Raw genomic sequence first — 17,336 nt, 5'->3', positions numbered from 1 at the left:
AGGAAGGTAATTCATAGTTAAAACATCAAAGTTTTATTAATCTCCACATGTCTCACTTTACCTTTAACAACTGCTGACATTCTTTCAAACATCGTTGCAACATATTTAATCAAAGTGTCCCTGGGGATTTTACTGAAAATGTCTCTAATGCACCCTTATAAAATACATATAGAAATAACTTTTGGTTTGTCAATTTTCTAATCCATCAAATCCCAGATCTGCTCAATTGGTTTGAGTTCAGGACTCTGTGGAGGACATTGCATTGTTTGAATGACTCCAGCAGCTTCTTTCTAAGCTAAGTAATTTCTGCATAAGTTGGATGAGTGTTTAGAGTCATTATCTTATTGGTAGCATAATATATTAGCAATAATACGTAAATCACTGGGTGTAACATAGCGGATCAGAATCTGATGGTACTTACTCTGATTCATTATTCCATCTATTTTGCAAATATCTCCTGTCGTCTCAGCAAGAAAACACTCACAAACCATCACACTGCTCCCATCATGCTTCATGGTAGGTGCTATGCATAAAGAAGAGTATCTATCACCTTTCTTCCGCCAGAAGTACAACTTACACTTGAAACCAGATATTTGAAACTTGGGCTCAATTATTACATAAAACTATTTTCCAATCATCAACAGTCCATGTTTTGTACTTTTTAACAAATTTCAGTCTCTAGACAATAATTATAAATCGAAGTAAAGGTTTCTAACTGCTACACGACCAAATATTCCATTCTCATTGAATCTTCCTGATACCGTAAAGTTAGGCACGTCACGTAAAGCTTTTGTGCGAACTCGCTGCTCTACTTGACAATTCTCTACGCTTTTTTGGGCCTTGGCATGACATCAGAATTTAATATATAATGTTAAATACTGTTTTTGTCAAGGTGCATTTGTTTAGTGCTATTAAATTATTGTGGTTTTCTTTCTAGCATATCTCAGTACGATATGCTAGCTTCTTTCTATATAGTTCTATATACCATAACTTCTAGTATATCTCAGTACGATATGCTAGCTTCTTTCTATATAGTTCTATATACCATAACTTCTAGTATATCTCAGTACGATATGCTAGCTTCTTTCTATATAGTTCTATATACCATAACTTCTAGTATATCTCAGTACGATATGCTAGCTTCTTTCTATATAGTTCTATATACCATAACTTCTAGTATATCTCAGTACGATATGCTAGCTTCTTTCTATATAGTTCTATATACCATAACTTCTAGCATATCTATATATGCTAGCTTCTTTCTATATAGTTCTATATATATCTAGTATATCTCAGTACGATATGCTAGCTTCTTTCTATATAGTTCTATATACCATAACTTCTAGCATATCTCAGTACGATATGCTAGCTTCTTTCTATATAGTTCTATATACCATAACATTTATTTCAAGCTCTACATTTGGTCAGTGCATTCATTCAAGCAGAACCTTATGACATGCCCTCGGTACAAGTATATGGGAATTCTAAAGAGAGTTAACTATTCTCATCGAGGATCATTCAGTTGTCAACAGTGAGACGTTACTATAGTGTTGAAATTTACATTCTTTAATGGCATGGAAGAATTAACCCCACGAAATGGAAAGAATAACAAAATATTCTCTTATCCTAACAGTTTTGCACGGTGCTATATATATATATTTCTATTTATCATTATTATTCATTTTTATTGAAATAATAATTTTAGATTGTTAGCTTAGTACATACCTTTAGAGTTAAATCTCGTGAGACATTTTTAGGATTACGGCCGAAAATATCGCTAACAGCAAAGATATATAGTTGGTGAGAAAATACATTCTACCCATTATATATACAAACATATAAACGGCGTATAAATTAAATATATTCTTTACTGAGTTGAGTTTTAGCTCTATACTACGTAAATTATTTGATTTGATTAGAAATGAATTAATATTAATTGTGTTTGAATCATTTGCGGCCGATGTGGTCATATTGTAATAACTACTTTATATACATGTTATATTTCTATTAAGCCTTAAGCTGCATAAATTCTCAACTTTCAGTATCAAACTTAGAAGTAAATAAATATATGTTGACCTCATGTTTATGCCAGTTCAGTAGATATTGGTATTTTATATCTGTGTTGTACTGAGCCACGTGCGATACATGGGTTGAATAAAGTCTTAAGATTCAGACAAAACCAACATACTGGCTAAACATTCACAAGAAAAACGGCAACCATCCATTAGCAGTAGTCGACAATGCAGCTAACATTAACCGAATAGTGGAACTAACTGTCCCAATTTTAACAACCTCACAGCTTTAAGTGCATAGCATGCTCAGTTTCATGTCATTATTCGAACCTTGAATGTTTCGATTCGTATCCCGACACCCTGACCACTGAGCTAGGCCTGACCTGAATTGAGTTGGCTCTGGAAGTAATAAGCCTTCACACCTAGTGCTAGAATATTATGAATGTTGCATATTAAATGCATGTATCTAGTTTAATTATTTTCTTTATCAAACTAAACAAGTTTACCTTTTTATGTTTCACGTATTATTAGTTTACATAAAAAAGCGACCTTCATGTTAAGATAAAACTTAAGTAATACGATTTTTTGTAAACTACATTTCGATCTAGTTGGTACAAGGGCTCATGACCTGAGCGGGAAAAAAACAACATGCAACGCCCTTGTTAGAAGTTAAAATTAAAAGCTGAAGCTCAGCTATCCATGATCAAAACCTAGCTAGAATAAGTCTTTTGGAATACAGTGGCAGGACCGACAAGACTGTGTGGTTTTAGGTTTAACACTCAAACACTTCTTTTGTGAAGTCATCAGGTTTAATACAATTTTAATATTGCCAACTATGGTAACCAGGTTTTCCATTTTTAATGTTTCTGTGTGTGCGTGTATGTTGTTGGTTTTTGTTGGGTTTGTTTCACGTGAACTGAGTGATCAGTGTTTTTTGAAACTCCCACCCCAGATGTGACCTTGAAGGAGAGTTGTCGAGGGCAACGAATTGTTTAACTCATCAAATAACGTTAAATATGCTAGTACTTTCCATTCAATCTGAATTTTTTATTAAATAAAACAACAACAACAAATTTATTTTTACAGAGCTGCTGTTGAAATCTCCCATTTTTATTCCATGAGGCTATGTGGGCGTACTTTGATGTTTAAGGGTTTTTCACACTGCATCCAGTAGTATACAGCGGGTGGATAAAAAAAAATGGCTCCCCTTGAAAATGTTGTTAATTTGTTATATATTTTATTAGTTAAAAAAATATAAAATTATATGTTTTTTAGAACACACTCAACGAGATCTGTTTAACTATTATCTCAAAACCTAATTTTAACACTGGCTTTTGTAAATACCTGAAGTTTTTGTGATTTTAGTTACATTTTGTTTTCATAAAACGTGTTGTGCACGTGCTGTAGTTTTTTAGATCTTATTCCAAAATGACCAAACAAGTTTCTCTTCAGTTGTGGAGTCGGTACCAGATAAATTAGAAATAAGAGAACTGATCTTATGGAATGGCCAGGTCAATCATCTGTTATCAATCCGATTGAAAATTTATGGGCTTAGTTAAACCGATTAACGAAAGATCGCAAACCAAACACGGAAGATGAATTTCTTGAATTACTCAAAAAATTATAGCAGTCACTCACTCAGAAATATCTGCACAAACTGAATGAAAGCATGTCACGTCGACGTGAAGCTATAGCAGTCACTTACTCAGAAATATCTGCACAAACTGAATGAAAGCATGTCACGTCGATGTGAAGCTATAGCAGTCACTCACTCAAAAATATCTGCACAAACTGAATGAAAGCATGTCACGTCGATGTGAAGCTATAGCAGTCACTTACTCAGAAATACCTGAACAAACTGAATGAAAGCATGTCACGTCGATGTGAAGCTATAGCAGTCACTTACTCAGAAATACCTACACAAACTGAATGAAAGCATGTCACGTCGATGTGAAGCTATAGCAGTCACTCACTCAGAAATATCTGCACAAACTGAATGAAAGCATGTCACGTCTATGTGAAGCTATAGCAGTCACTTACTCAGAAATATCTGCACAAACTGAATGAAAGCATGTCACGTCGATGTGAAGCTATAGCAGTCACTTACTCAGAAATACCTACACAAACTGAATGAAAGCATGTCACGTCTATGTGAAGCTATAGCAGTCACTCACTCAGAAATATCTGCACAAACTGAATGAAAGCATGTCACGTCTATGTGAAGCTATAGCAGTCACTTACTCAGAAATATCTGCACAAACTGAATGAAAGCATGTCACGTCTATGTGAAGCTATAGCAGTCACTTACTCAGAAATATCTGCACAAACTGAATGAAAGCATGTCACGTCGATGTGAAGCTATAGCAGTCACTTACTCAGAAATACCTACACAAACTGAATGAAAGCATGTCACGTCGATGTGAAGCTATAGCAGTCACTCACTCAGAAATATCTGCACAAACTGAATGAAAGCATGTCACGTCTATGTGAAGCAGCACTGAAATCCAAGGGAATGTTAACTAAATATTAACTTGTCAAACTGGTTTGTGTTATTTTGAATTTAATTGCTACGTTCGATTATTGCAGAGAAACTTGTTTGATTATATTTTAGGCTAGTTGTAATAACAAGATCTAAGAAACTGCATCAAATGTACAGAAAATGTAACTAAAATCATGAAAATTTCAGGTATTTACAAAAGCCAGTGTTAAAATTAGGATTCGAGATAATAGTTACACAGATCTCGTAGAGGGTGTTCTAAAAAACATATAATTTTTACATATCTAATAAAATATACAAAAAGTTAGCAACATGTTTGTCCACCTACTGTATATATGGTTTGTAAGGGATTTCTTCAATAAAGCGTACAATAAATCAGCTAAATTTAATATTAAAAAATGTCAGGTTTCGAAATGGTTAATGGTGCAGCTCATGTTTGTCTCCAGTTGCTCTTTGCGTATAGAAGCTGAACAAATATTTATCTGTTTAATTATGTTAGACCACTGTCAGCGGTGAAATTCATACGAATGTCAAAGATGAAAGTAAAACTGTTTTAAGAGGGTACAACAATGAATTCTTTGAACCTCTTTTACTTAAACCAACTGAAGCCCTCTCTACACTGTGTATAAAATACAACAACGAAAAACCACGAATTAAATTTGCCTCACTATAAAACCGGATTCGGCGTGTTACATCATAGTGCTTGTCCTTGAGTTCTAGGTCCTGAAATATATCAAGGACTAGTCACCTTTTACGGGTAAAACGACTACATGCAAGTTAGGATCCTCTTTGGGAAAGGAACAGTCGTTCTGTAAGTTATATAACTGAATAAACACTTTTCACTTAAAAGGTTTTTTAAAACTAAAACATTGTATAACAAGATATTTATTTCAACATGATATCGTTCTATGTCTTTTACTCATACAAAGTTCACAATGGCCATGAGGCAAATCAACTTCTATGGTATTTTATCCTAATCAACTTCTACAGTAATTCAACTTAATCAACTTCTATGGCATTTCAACCTAAACAACTTATATGGTATTTCATCTTAATTATCTTCTACCGTATTTCAACCTAATCTGCTTCTATATTAATTAAACCTAAGCAACTTCTATAGTATTTTAACCTATTCAACTTCTATATTATTTCAACCTAATCGACTTCTTTAGTATTTGAGCCTAATAAACTTCTATGGTATTCCAACCTAATCTGCTTCTATATTAATTAAACCTAAGCAACTTCTATAGTATTTTAACCTATTCAACTTCTATATTATTTCAACCTAATCGACTTCTTTAGTATTTGAGCCTAATAAACTTCTATGGTATTCCAACCTAAACAACTTATATGGTATTTCAACCTAAGAAACTTCTATGGTATTTAAACCTAGACAACGTATATGGTATTTCAACCTAATAAACTTCTATGGTATTTGAACCTAAACAACTTATATCGTATTTCAACCTAATCAACTTCTATATTAATACAACCTAATCAATTTCTATATCATTTTGTTGTTAACTACCCTCAAAATGTTGGTTTGTCTTCGTTTTCATGTTGCAAGGAAGAAAGGTACTGAGATAACACCCTCCCCACCTCTTCTCAGTACTCTGCTTGTCAGCACAAGTCCAATGTTTGGTGAATTCTTTCGAAACATTTTCATCTGTTGTTTATAGAGAAATCTTAGGAGAAATATAAACAATTTCTTATTGCGCCGAATTTTAAAGTAAAAACAAAAATGCCGAGAAACATCCGCCAGATGTCCAGCAGAAATGTATAAGTAATTAATTGCATAATTTCAAGAGATTATGCAAATAAAACTAAAAATAAAACTAAAAATTACAGGTTCGGACCATTTTCTACAACCCAGCAATAAATCAAGTCATATACCCCAACCTAAATGCAAGGACTTTACTCCTGGTTCGTTTCTACGTGTTATTCTTTACCTTTTCAAATATAACAAATAATTTGGTATCTGTAGGTAACAGTTGTAACACTTAAATTATTAACAATGTGTTTTCAAATGCTTTAGATATATATATATATATATATATGTATCTGCAAACCTCAATAAAATAAATACGGGTGTTATACATGCGTATAAATACATATATGCAGGTATGAATTGCTCAAAATAATAAAATAAGTATTTCTTCTCTACAGTCTGTTTATCTATTTTATAATAACTGATATAAGTTAGAAATGAAATTCGTGTCTTCTACCAAAACTAAACCTTATGTCAACGTGGACTAAGTGTCTTATAATTAGTTTTGTAAGTCAGAACTGAAACTGGATTCGTCTACATGAGCTACATCTTAAGTCAACGTGGACTACGTATCTAATAATAATTTATATAAGTTGGAACTGAAACTAGTGTCTTCTACCAAAACTAAACATATGTCAACGTAGACTACGTGTTTTCTAATAATTTATAAAAGTTAGAATTGAAACTGGAATATTTTACTTGAAGTACACCTTATATCAATGTGGACTACCTGTTTACAATAATTTATAACTCAAACTGGAATATTCTGCCAGAACTACACCTTATGTCAATGTGAACTTCGTATTTTATTATAATTTATATAAGTTAGAACTGAAACTAATGTCTTCTATCTAAGCCATTCCTTATGTCAACGTGGACTACGTGTTTTATGATAATTTATATAAATTAGAACTGAAATTAGTTCCATCTACCTGAACTACACCTTATGTTAACGTAGGATATGTGTTTATAATAATTTAGAACTCAAACTGGAGTCTTTTGCCAGGACTACACCTTATGTCAACGTGAACTACGTGTTTTAATATGATTTATATAAGTTAGAACTGAAAATAGTGACTTCTGCCAGAACTACACCCTATGTCAACGTGGTATACGTGTTTAATAATAACTTAAATAAGTTAGAACTGAAACTAGTTCCTTCTAACTGAACTACACCTTATGTCAACGTGGACTACGTGTTTTACAATAATTTATATAAGTTAGAACTGAAACTGGAGTATTCTATCTGGAGTACAACATATGCCAATTTGGAGTTAAAAAAATAATAATGTCAGCCACCTCTAGAAATTTTCAGGTTTAGCAAGTCCTATTTTTTTCCTGCCCAGAAGGAAGACAGGCGAGGCGGTCAAAAGTAGCCAGACGTGAAGAGTAAGGGTTTTTGAACGAAGTAACAGGTTTCACTGTTACTTTTATGAAGCGCTAACAACGGGGAGTGTTACGGTATGATATAGTTTATCATGAACCCTATGATCTGAAGGTTTTCACAACAAGCATTAGACTAAGCCTAACCTAAAGAAAGGTAGTTAGTCATTCACTTATCCTAATAGAAGTTAATTTACCTAACTCTTGGCTACTGTTTTTGAATTTTTAAGTTATTTTACCATAATGACTGAAGTTCTATACGTTGAACACAAAATGGATTGTCGTGACTTTAGCAATAATTTTGATGGGTTAATCTTATATAGCTTAAAATTTAATTATTTATCGGACTTAATCGATACATCGTACTAAAATAACCAGAAAAAAGATTGTTTTTTACAAATAACATTTCGTATACTCACACTTTACACAAAAACAAAATTTATACTCAAAGCAAATACTGTGATTAGGTTTGGTTTGTTTTGAATTTCGCGCAGAACTACACGAGGGTTATCTATGATAGCCATTGATAATTTTGCAGAGCAAGACTGGAGGGAACAGTCAACTCTTGGGCTACTCTTTTACCAACGAATCGTGGGATTGACTGACACATTATAACGCCCCTACAGCTGAAAGGAAGAGAATATTTGATGTGAAGAAGATTCGAACCCATGACTCTCAGATTAGGAGTCAAGTGCCTTAACCACCTGGCCGTGCTGGGCCTGTGATTATGATTACACTTATTCTGCCTTCAATTAAGTGGTAAAGCAAACTGTGGAATTATCGTATAAAAAATCAAATAATATCCGAATGATGCGTGAAAACACTACGTTTAGAAAACGATTAGCAGACTGGAACATGCACGTACAAAGAATTAAAGTAAATTTATCGCGCAGGATTAAAACATTAATTCTACTGTAAAATAAATATTTAGATAAAATGCCTTTTTTAAGTTAAACATGGCAAAATCGTAAGTTTAGCTGCAATTAGCACATATTGAAGGTATTCGACGATCTGATAATTAGAAAAGTTCTACTGGGAGACACATCATTAGATTATTTGGGTCAGGGTTGTCTTTTGGGGTTATGACTCCTCTTCCATGATAAACTCTACTTTTATACATAAAGTTGTGATGACTGGCAAGGATTCTTTATGTAAATATAAGCTCCTCAAACCACTCCAAAATATTCACTGACTGTTGTACTTTAATTTAATGTATTACACTTTACAAACAGTCGCTAAACACGTTTTTATACGTGAAATATGAACTGAAAAAGTGTCGATAGCCGAGATTTTATTCCGAAAGAAACTTTAAATTCGGAAACTGGGTTTAAAGGTTTGAAATGAATCGCGGATCTCCTTTTCATAAGAGGTGCTCGACTCTTAAATTGAGGGTCGCGGGTTCGAATCCTCATCACACCAAACGTACTAGCCCATTCAGCCGGGGAGTTATAAAGTTACGATCAATCCCACTATTTATTGGTAAAAGAGTAGCTTAAGAGTTGGCGGTGGATGGTGATGACTAGCTACCTTCCCTCTAGTCTTACGCTGCTAAGTTAAGGACGGCTAGCGCAGATAGCCCTCGAGTTGCTTTACGCGAAACTAAAAAACAACAACAAACAAACCTTCCATACGAATGTAGATGCTCCCCTAGTGGCACAGCGCCGTGTCTGCAGACTTACAATGCTAGAATCCTGGTTTCGATACTCGTCGTGGGTAAAGAACAAATAACCCATTTTGTAGCTTTTCAAAGAACAAAGAATCTAGATATTTGTTTCTAACTTATAAAAAGTAAACGGTCAGTAAGAGGAAATGCGAGTACCCTGTAGGATTTGTTGCGAGGTTTAAAATTATTGTTAAGAGACTCACATGTGATAATGAAACGAGATGAAAGTATTCAAATAACATCCGGTTAAACGTACTCATAAATCAATATGGTAAACACTGGAAAGACAAACAAACTAGTTATATATTTCAAAATATTCCCATGATGATTTTCTATGAGTAAATAAAAAAAATCTATACTGAACTCATGAGTCCAAATTGTTTTTGTTTGATGTTTTTAATTCTACGTATGCACGTCATTTAATGTAATTACCTTGTTTAATATAAACTATGAAACTGAATAATACGAGAACTATCTACGCGAGCCGTCTCTAATTTAGCAGTGTAAGACTAGAGGGAAGACAGTTAGTCAACAACACTCACCGACAGTTCTTGGGCTACTTTTCTACTAATGAATAGTGAGCTTAGCCGTGAACTTGTAATGCCCACATTGCTAAAAGGGCGAGCAAATTTGATATATCGGGGATTCGAACCCATGCTCTCAGATTACAAATCTAGCGCCCCAAACCACCTGGACATGCTGGGCTAAATCTTTACTGATAATTCAGTCCTGTATTACACTGTTGTTGTTATAAATAAAATAAACATATGTCATTATTTTTTTTTTATAGAAAACAGTATGTTTATGAATGCAAAGTAAGGTTCACATAATTTCTGGTAAGTTTACAAAATACGTCCCTCCTCAGAAATATAAGCTTCAATCTTGTCCTCCCTTCACGCGTGCTTTAAAATTATGAACAAGTGGAAGTAGCCAAGGTCTCTTTCATTATTATTTTGTTATATAAGCAGATTTATGAGATAGCTAATTTTCTCCACGCATGAACAATCTTAAACGTGGGGGCAAAAATAATGAACAAACAAATATTACGACATTTTCTGGAAGCTTCTATGACTTAATATGTTCGATAATATTTTTTTTCAACTAAGGAATAAGAAATTTTTTGTGTCGTTGTGTTTTTATTGTCAGAAATATATCTTGAGTGTTTCAATATTATCATTTTAGCATTTCTTATCCAACTTGTAGCTGTTTACGTAACTTATTTGTTATAAAAAGAAAGTACGAAATATTTCCACAATTTCATTCACTAAGATAACTGTTTTGATACATCATTAACTCATTTGGTAGCGACGACGAAGCTTGCCCGAGTCTTTTCTGGATACCTAGTAATACAATATACGTGTGGTAGGTAGACCATGGTTTGTTTTATTTTTGAATTTCGCGCAAAGCTACTCGAGGGCTGTCTGCGCTAGCCGTCCATAATTTAGCAGTGTAAAACTAGAGGGAAGGCAGCTAGTCATCACCACCCACCGCCAACTCTTGGGCTACTCTTTTACCAACAAATAGTGGGATTGACTCTTACATTTTAACGCCCCCACGATTGAAAGGGCGACCATGTTTGGTGTGACGTGGATTCGAACCCACGACCCTGAGATTACGAGTCGAGTGTTTTAACCACCTGCCCATGCTAGGCCTGACATAGCACAGATAGCTCAATATGTAGCTTAACTACAAACAAATACACATGCAAGGTTTTTGATGAAACGAATCATCCCTTTTCTTTTTGTGTCAAGCATTTATATCTCATAACAAAAATACCATTACCGTTTTTGGCTTAAAATACTGATTCTCGTTCGTGTTCTTGAACGATATGACTTTATGTAATTACAAATTATTTATTTTCCTTGATAATTATTGCCTGGTAGAAAGGTGTTATTTGTTACGTATGCTTATAAATTTTAAAGGCCGTTACATTTGAATTTAGTCTACCTGTGAAAAGGGAAAGGATTTCATTATATTCATGTTTTGAAATCTATCCTTGAACGCACTTTTCGCCTTTATGATTCGTTTATCGTTTTGGTTAATAGTAATTCCGCTAGATGTCACCCTAAGCTACAAAAATGTGTACATAAGCAACGTATTTGTGAACGAGTGCAATGCAAGGTGGTGCGTCGATCGCCCAGTGCTTTACGTAGTGAAGGCATCTTCTGTCTATTCTGTCCCCTAGAGTTTGCTGATTTCATCAAGTAACTCTCAACTGGTAAGAAAACTTCTGTGGTGAAAATGTTGAAAGTAGATATATATATATATTACCACTTAATACTGTAAATAACATTATTTTTTACTCATATTTGGTGTAATATTATAATTTAGACACTATATTCCTAACGGTATACGTTTATTACTTTATTAAAATTACAATTTCTAAATTACAGTACGAGTGCACGATGTTTTAGAAAAGTGAACTGTTTTTACAGGTATTGTTTAGTTTTTACACAAGTGAACTGTCAATTTGAACGTTTCCGTTCAAATAGTTCTATAAAATTACTCTAGATTAAATCTTAGTATTATCAGCTTGACAATAACGAAATAATAAAATATCGAGCAATAGAAATTGAATTGTGACATGTGCGGTTCTCTGAAAAAAACTAAACACAAGACAGTGATTCGATAAGCCAGACTTGGTCTACACGCTACATATGTACATACGTAAAAGTAACTAGTCAGTGTATTCTTGTGAATAGTTTGTGTGTAGAAGAAATAGCGAGCATTCTATCTATAACGTACATGCATCAATCAGCAAAATGAGAACAGCAGAACTGGAATCAATGTAACTGTTTCAAGTGGTTTTGTCTTGTTTTGGTTTTAAATTTTTATAGGTTATTCTTTCTTTCACTTGTTCATTTTCACCTGGGCCCGGCATGGGCAGGTGGGTTAAGGCGTTCGACTCGTAATCGAAAGATCGCGCGTTCGAATCTCCGTAGCACCAAACATGTTCACCCCTTCAGCCGTGGGGGCGTTATATTGTGACGGTCAATCCCACTATTCGTTGGTAAAAGACTAGTCCAAGAGTTTGCGTCGGTGGTGATGACTAGTTGCCTTCCCTCTAGTCTTTCGAACCCGCGACCCTCGGATTACGAGTCGAACGCCTTAACATGCTTGGCCATGCCAGGCCAATTTCGGGTAAAACAGCATTCTTCGTCCTGTAATTGCGCTTTTTTGAACTTCGATGTTAGTCCTAATGTATGTATGTTTTTCTTGTTCTAGCGTGTTGTAAATTCTTTATTTTGCTTAAGATTTTGAAGATAATGTCCCAGACTGGTGGCTGGAGAAGAATGGTGCCAAGGGTGGGTGATCTCTGTCGACCATTGTTTATTTGGTATGTGCGAATATTTATTAGTAAAGATGTGAGGTACCTATTAGAACTGAAGGTTTCACAAGGATCTGGGTGGCAGCGCGAGATACTTGGGGTATTGCAACACTGTAATACAAGCCACAATGAATGTGGGTTTATTCATACCAAGTCCAACCAGCACTAGTAGAGTATCATAGAATGTATTCACTCGTATGAGTTGTTACAAGTTTAAGAAGGTGTGCTTTACTGTTTGTATCAGCCCAAGAAGCTTGGTGCTACAGGTACTTATCCCCAGTTCTACATAAAAGAATACGCTAAACATTGCACAACACAAAAACTAGAGGACAACAAGGTATGGCCCAAACTTCTGCTTTCATTCAGTTGTGGCTCTTCTGACCGCGATTGAGTCAGAATGGTCTGTTCTGGTCTATATTCTTATAGAAAAACCATACAAAGCAGGTCATCTCAATGGAAAGTTGTTGGACCTTCTTCATAGAATATATTCTTATGGGGAAAACCATGAAAGATAGGTCATCTTAATGGGAATTTGTTGAACCTCCTCCATAGAATCATCAAATAATCCTCCGTCTTATTAACCCATTACCAAAGACTGTGAGAGATCATTATACCTACTTATCGCCGTTGAATAAATTCGTAAAACGGATCGAAGTTTATCCATTGGTTGATAAACTAACATGAGCTATCACAAATGTATTAGCTACCAAGTAGCTAACTATTTGATTGGGTAAATTGTTAGACTCTTATTACCTTAGTTTAACGGTTTAGCTTTAATACACGCTTTACAGTAGAATAACAATAAACAAAACAAAATCAACCTTCATTTATCCAGTCTTTTCACTAACGCACCAGCACCTCTCACACTCCAGATGTTCTACCAACAACTATAAACAGAAGTATTAAATGGTGCACCCACGGCGTTTCCACAATAATAGAACTTATTACCGCAGATAAGTACTGCCACCTATGCGCTCACCACTATCACTAGTGTTCAGTAACCTCTACATGGAATATTCCAAATATAACGCCCTCAAAAAAGCTTCTCTACGCCCTAAGTTTTTACTGTGATATGTTGACGACGTATTTGTAACGTGAGTAGAAACAAAATTAAAAATTAACGAACTGCTTGAACAGATAACATTCCGCGACACAAGAAAGGAGGACAAACTTCTATTCTTGACGTGATTCGTAACTCATATACCATAGTTTAAAGGAAAAACACAGATAGGGTAAATACTTCGATCACAGAACAAACTATTCTTGACAGCTAGTGGGAAATACAACCATCCAACTGACTAATTAATAATTACACTTCGGTGATCGTATAAACTAGTAACCATGACAACGATTGATATGCGAACTTAAATAAAAAAAACTTTTGTTTTTTCCTCAGCTGGTTGTGGCTTACTGGTTATTGTACCAAGCTGTTAATAAGAAGGGCCGTTGCAAAATCATATCCTACGTTTTGGGTCCGTGTTTGTGTGTTATGTAGCTGACAGTCGAATCTCATTAGTTGATCACAGGATCTTAAGATTCAATCATGGATGTTGTGGATAAGCTGTCTTTACTCTAATCTATCAATATAAAATTAAAAAGCTCTTGTGTACCCTTGCTCCAATTTAGGAAATAAACATTACATCAACTCTTATAATGTTTTCAACATTTAACAGATATACTGTGAGAATTACTGTTCGTTGCTGAATCGACAAAAGACATAAAAATTTTAAAATCTTCCACAAATCAAATGAAGTTTTGAAACCTAAAAATATAAATAAAGAGAGTAACCCAAAAGCAGATATACAGTTCCATGTGGACTTTTTTTCTGGGAAAGTATTCCGTGACACAGTTTACTGTAAGAAAGCATGGAATGTTTAACAAATGGAAGGGTACATCACAAACGCATCTACAGAACTTAATGGCCAGACAGACGTGTCAGAAAGTTTGTGGCAGGCAGACTCCAGGAAAAACAACGAGTTTTACTTTGAACTCCTACGGGATTAAATATCCCATAATTCCGTATCGTGTGTAAAGTTCCGTTAAATAACCTATTAATTATCAACTGTATAATTTAATTTTAATTTCATTACTTTAAATATATTATTAACCATGAGACCTTTCAGCCAATAACGGAATTCATCAGGCCAGCTTGGAGGGAAACAATAGATAGAGTAGTGGTCTAGGTACAATTTCTCAACGAATTTCATGACTAACTGCTATGGTGTTAACCAAATTAAGAAGTTGAATTGTAAGGAAAATGTAAGTATAATTATAAGTTCTCGATATATGGAATCTACGTTACGATGAAAACACCATTTTTAAAATACTACCTATTGTGGAACTATATCTACACTCGTAATTAGACAGTGAAGAATAATGCTCCTAGAGGTGATACGCCAAAGTCACGTTGTTTTATCAAAGATTTTTTTTATACTTGATGCACTTCTGACCATGATAACTTCTTGTGAAACATTATACGTATTCGAGGCTATTGTAAAATGTAGCATGTTGTGTTTAATACACAGGAACTCTTACAGTGAAAAAGGCACAAAAGTGACATGATAAATAACATATAGAACATAGACCTTATTAACACTTTACATTTTCCGTTAGCTTTTTTACTTTGATAATTAAATGGAATTTGGAATTCTAGTAATAATTCGCTTTGTTTTCTCAAGACGATTGGTATGGATATTAGCATTTTAATTAAGATAACGTACAGAACAATGTTTCGACCTTCTTAAGTTAACCTGAAGATGGTCTAAGGAGTCGAAACGCTGTTCTGTACTTTATTTTATTTAAAGTGCTAATACTCATACCAGCCGTCTTGAGAATACACTCTTACTTCGAGTGGGTTTTACGTCATTATTTCCTAATTATTTCCTATGCATACAAATGGCAAAAACATAATCAGCGTTGGTAAGATGGCAAGACTGAACACCCGGCGAAACGACAGTACAAAAATACATTGCACTTGTTGTGCATTTGTTGAATACATCTTTGTCGTTTGAGTACGATACAAATTCATAAAGTGTGTGACTTTATTGTTTTATCTGTGAAGAGGGTAGGTGTTACAATACGCGGCATTACGAGGAACTGAACTATAAGTGCCTCTAAACAAAGCCTATTTCAAAGAGAAAAGGAAATGTTACCGAAATATGTTCCAGGAACAAATTACCTGTACTCACATTACATGGTCCGGCATTACAAGGTAGTTAAGGCACTCGACTCGTAATCCGAGGGTCGTAGGTTCGAATCCCCGTCACACTAAACATTCCCGCCTTTTTAGCTGTGAGGGCGTTATAATATAACGGCCAATCGTACTATTCGTTGGTAAAAGTAGCCCAAGAGTTAGCGGTAGGTGGTGATGACGTTCGTACTATTCGTTGGTAAAAGAGTAGCCCAAGAGTTAGCGGTAGGTGGTGATGACTAGCTGCCTTCGGCCAATCGTACTATTCGTTGGTAAAAGAGTAGCCTAAAGTTAGCGGTAGGTGGTGATGACTAGCTGCCTTCCCTCTAGTCTTACACTGCCACATTAGGAACAGCTAGCACAGATAGCTCTCGTGTAGCTTTGCGCGAAATCCAAAAACAAACACACTGTCAACCAACTTTAATGTGGGCAGTAATATAAAAATTTAAACTAAGTACTCATTAACCTTTAATACACTGTTAAACTTGAGTTCCAAAGAGTTTACTACTAGTTGAATATTAAGTTTATTGTAAATGTAAAAGAAGCATTTTTAAAGCATTTTGATTCAATTGTAACCAACCAGGAAACTGACATAGAAAATGTAGAATTACGACTAATATATTTCCAGAAAACACGTGTTAGGAAATATTAGGGTTACTCAACCGTGTAAGACAAACATTGAATAATTTTAAATATATTAAAGGACTTCTGCTTTAAGAAGTATCTACCTTAGTTCAACATAGCTAACAAGTTGGTTTTATAAGCTAAGACCAATCAGAACTCCTAGACAAGATAAAATATTTCACACTCAATGGAGACCAGCACTGACAAGTTCAAAATGTTTTAAGTTTTGTTCTTTCTCAACAACGTAGGCACAAAAGGTACTGGAAATGTGTAATAAATTAGAAACCTTCTTTTATTAAAACTAAAATGGTTTCTATTGGCTTCACTTAGTTTATCAAAGGCTATGAAGGCGTAAGAGCTCTTGTAATTATCTTTTGAAGAGACATGGGTAAGTAAGTGCAACAACAACAGAAGTTACCAAATAAAGTTTACTATATCAAGTGACGCCATTGAATAATGGATACAGCCTAGGAAGAAATTATTGGATACTGAATGTCTACGGTGTATATTTTTTTGTGTTGTTAGTATCGCTAGGTGGCTCTTCATTACCGGGTTCTATTAACGCACTTCTTACGTTATCTCCATGTACTATGTTAATCTTGACCTAGGAACAAAAATTCTTTGTATACAAGAGATTTTAATATGCTTTCTTTCTCTATGATTGGTTTGGTTATGGCGAAGTCATTAAAACTATCTGCTGCCGTTTCTAATTTTGAATTACCCACCTCAAAAAAACCAACCGGCCAGCACAACCTCCGCCAACTCTTGGGCTACTCTATACAAAAAAGAATGGGATTAGCTGACATTTACAACTCCCATGTTACTAAAAGGGCGAGCATTTGCGTCACAGTTTCCATCTCACGACCATTAG

General features: G+C 34.7%; 1 protein-coding gene across 1 annotated transcript in view; it reads left to right on the top strand.

Annotated features, from left to right (window-relative positions):
* The first annotated feature begins 11,392 nt into the window (after window positions 1–11,392).
* The window catches only part of LOC143247381 (alkylglycerol monooxygenase-like), a 51,980-nt gene continuing 46,036 nt past the window's right edge, over window positions 11,393–17,336 (top strand). Inside the window, exon 1 of the mRNA XM_076495375.1 lies at window positions 11,393–11,541. The gene's annotated coding sequence lies outside the window, so the exon portion shown is untranslated. The remainder of the gene's footprint in view (window positions 11,542–17,336) is intronic.

Source organism: Tachypleus tridentatus, chromosome 3 (genome assembly GCF_004210375.1).
Source record: "Tachypleus tridentatus isolate NWPU-2018 chromosome 3, ASM421037v1, whole genome shotgun sequence".
NCBI lineage: Eukaryota > Metazoa > Arthropoda > Merostomata > Xiphosura > Limulidae > Tachypleus > Tachypleus tridentatus.
The sequence above is the reverse complement of the archived record's forward strand: the minus strand, read 5'-3'. Positions and strand labels throughout refer to the sequence as shown.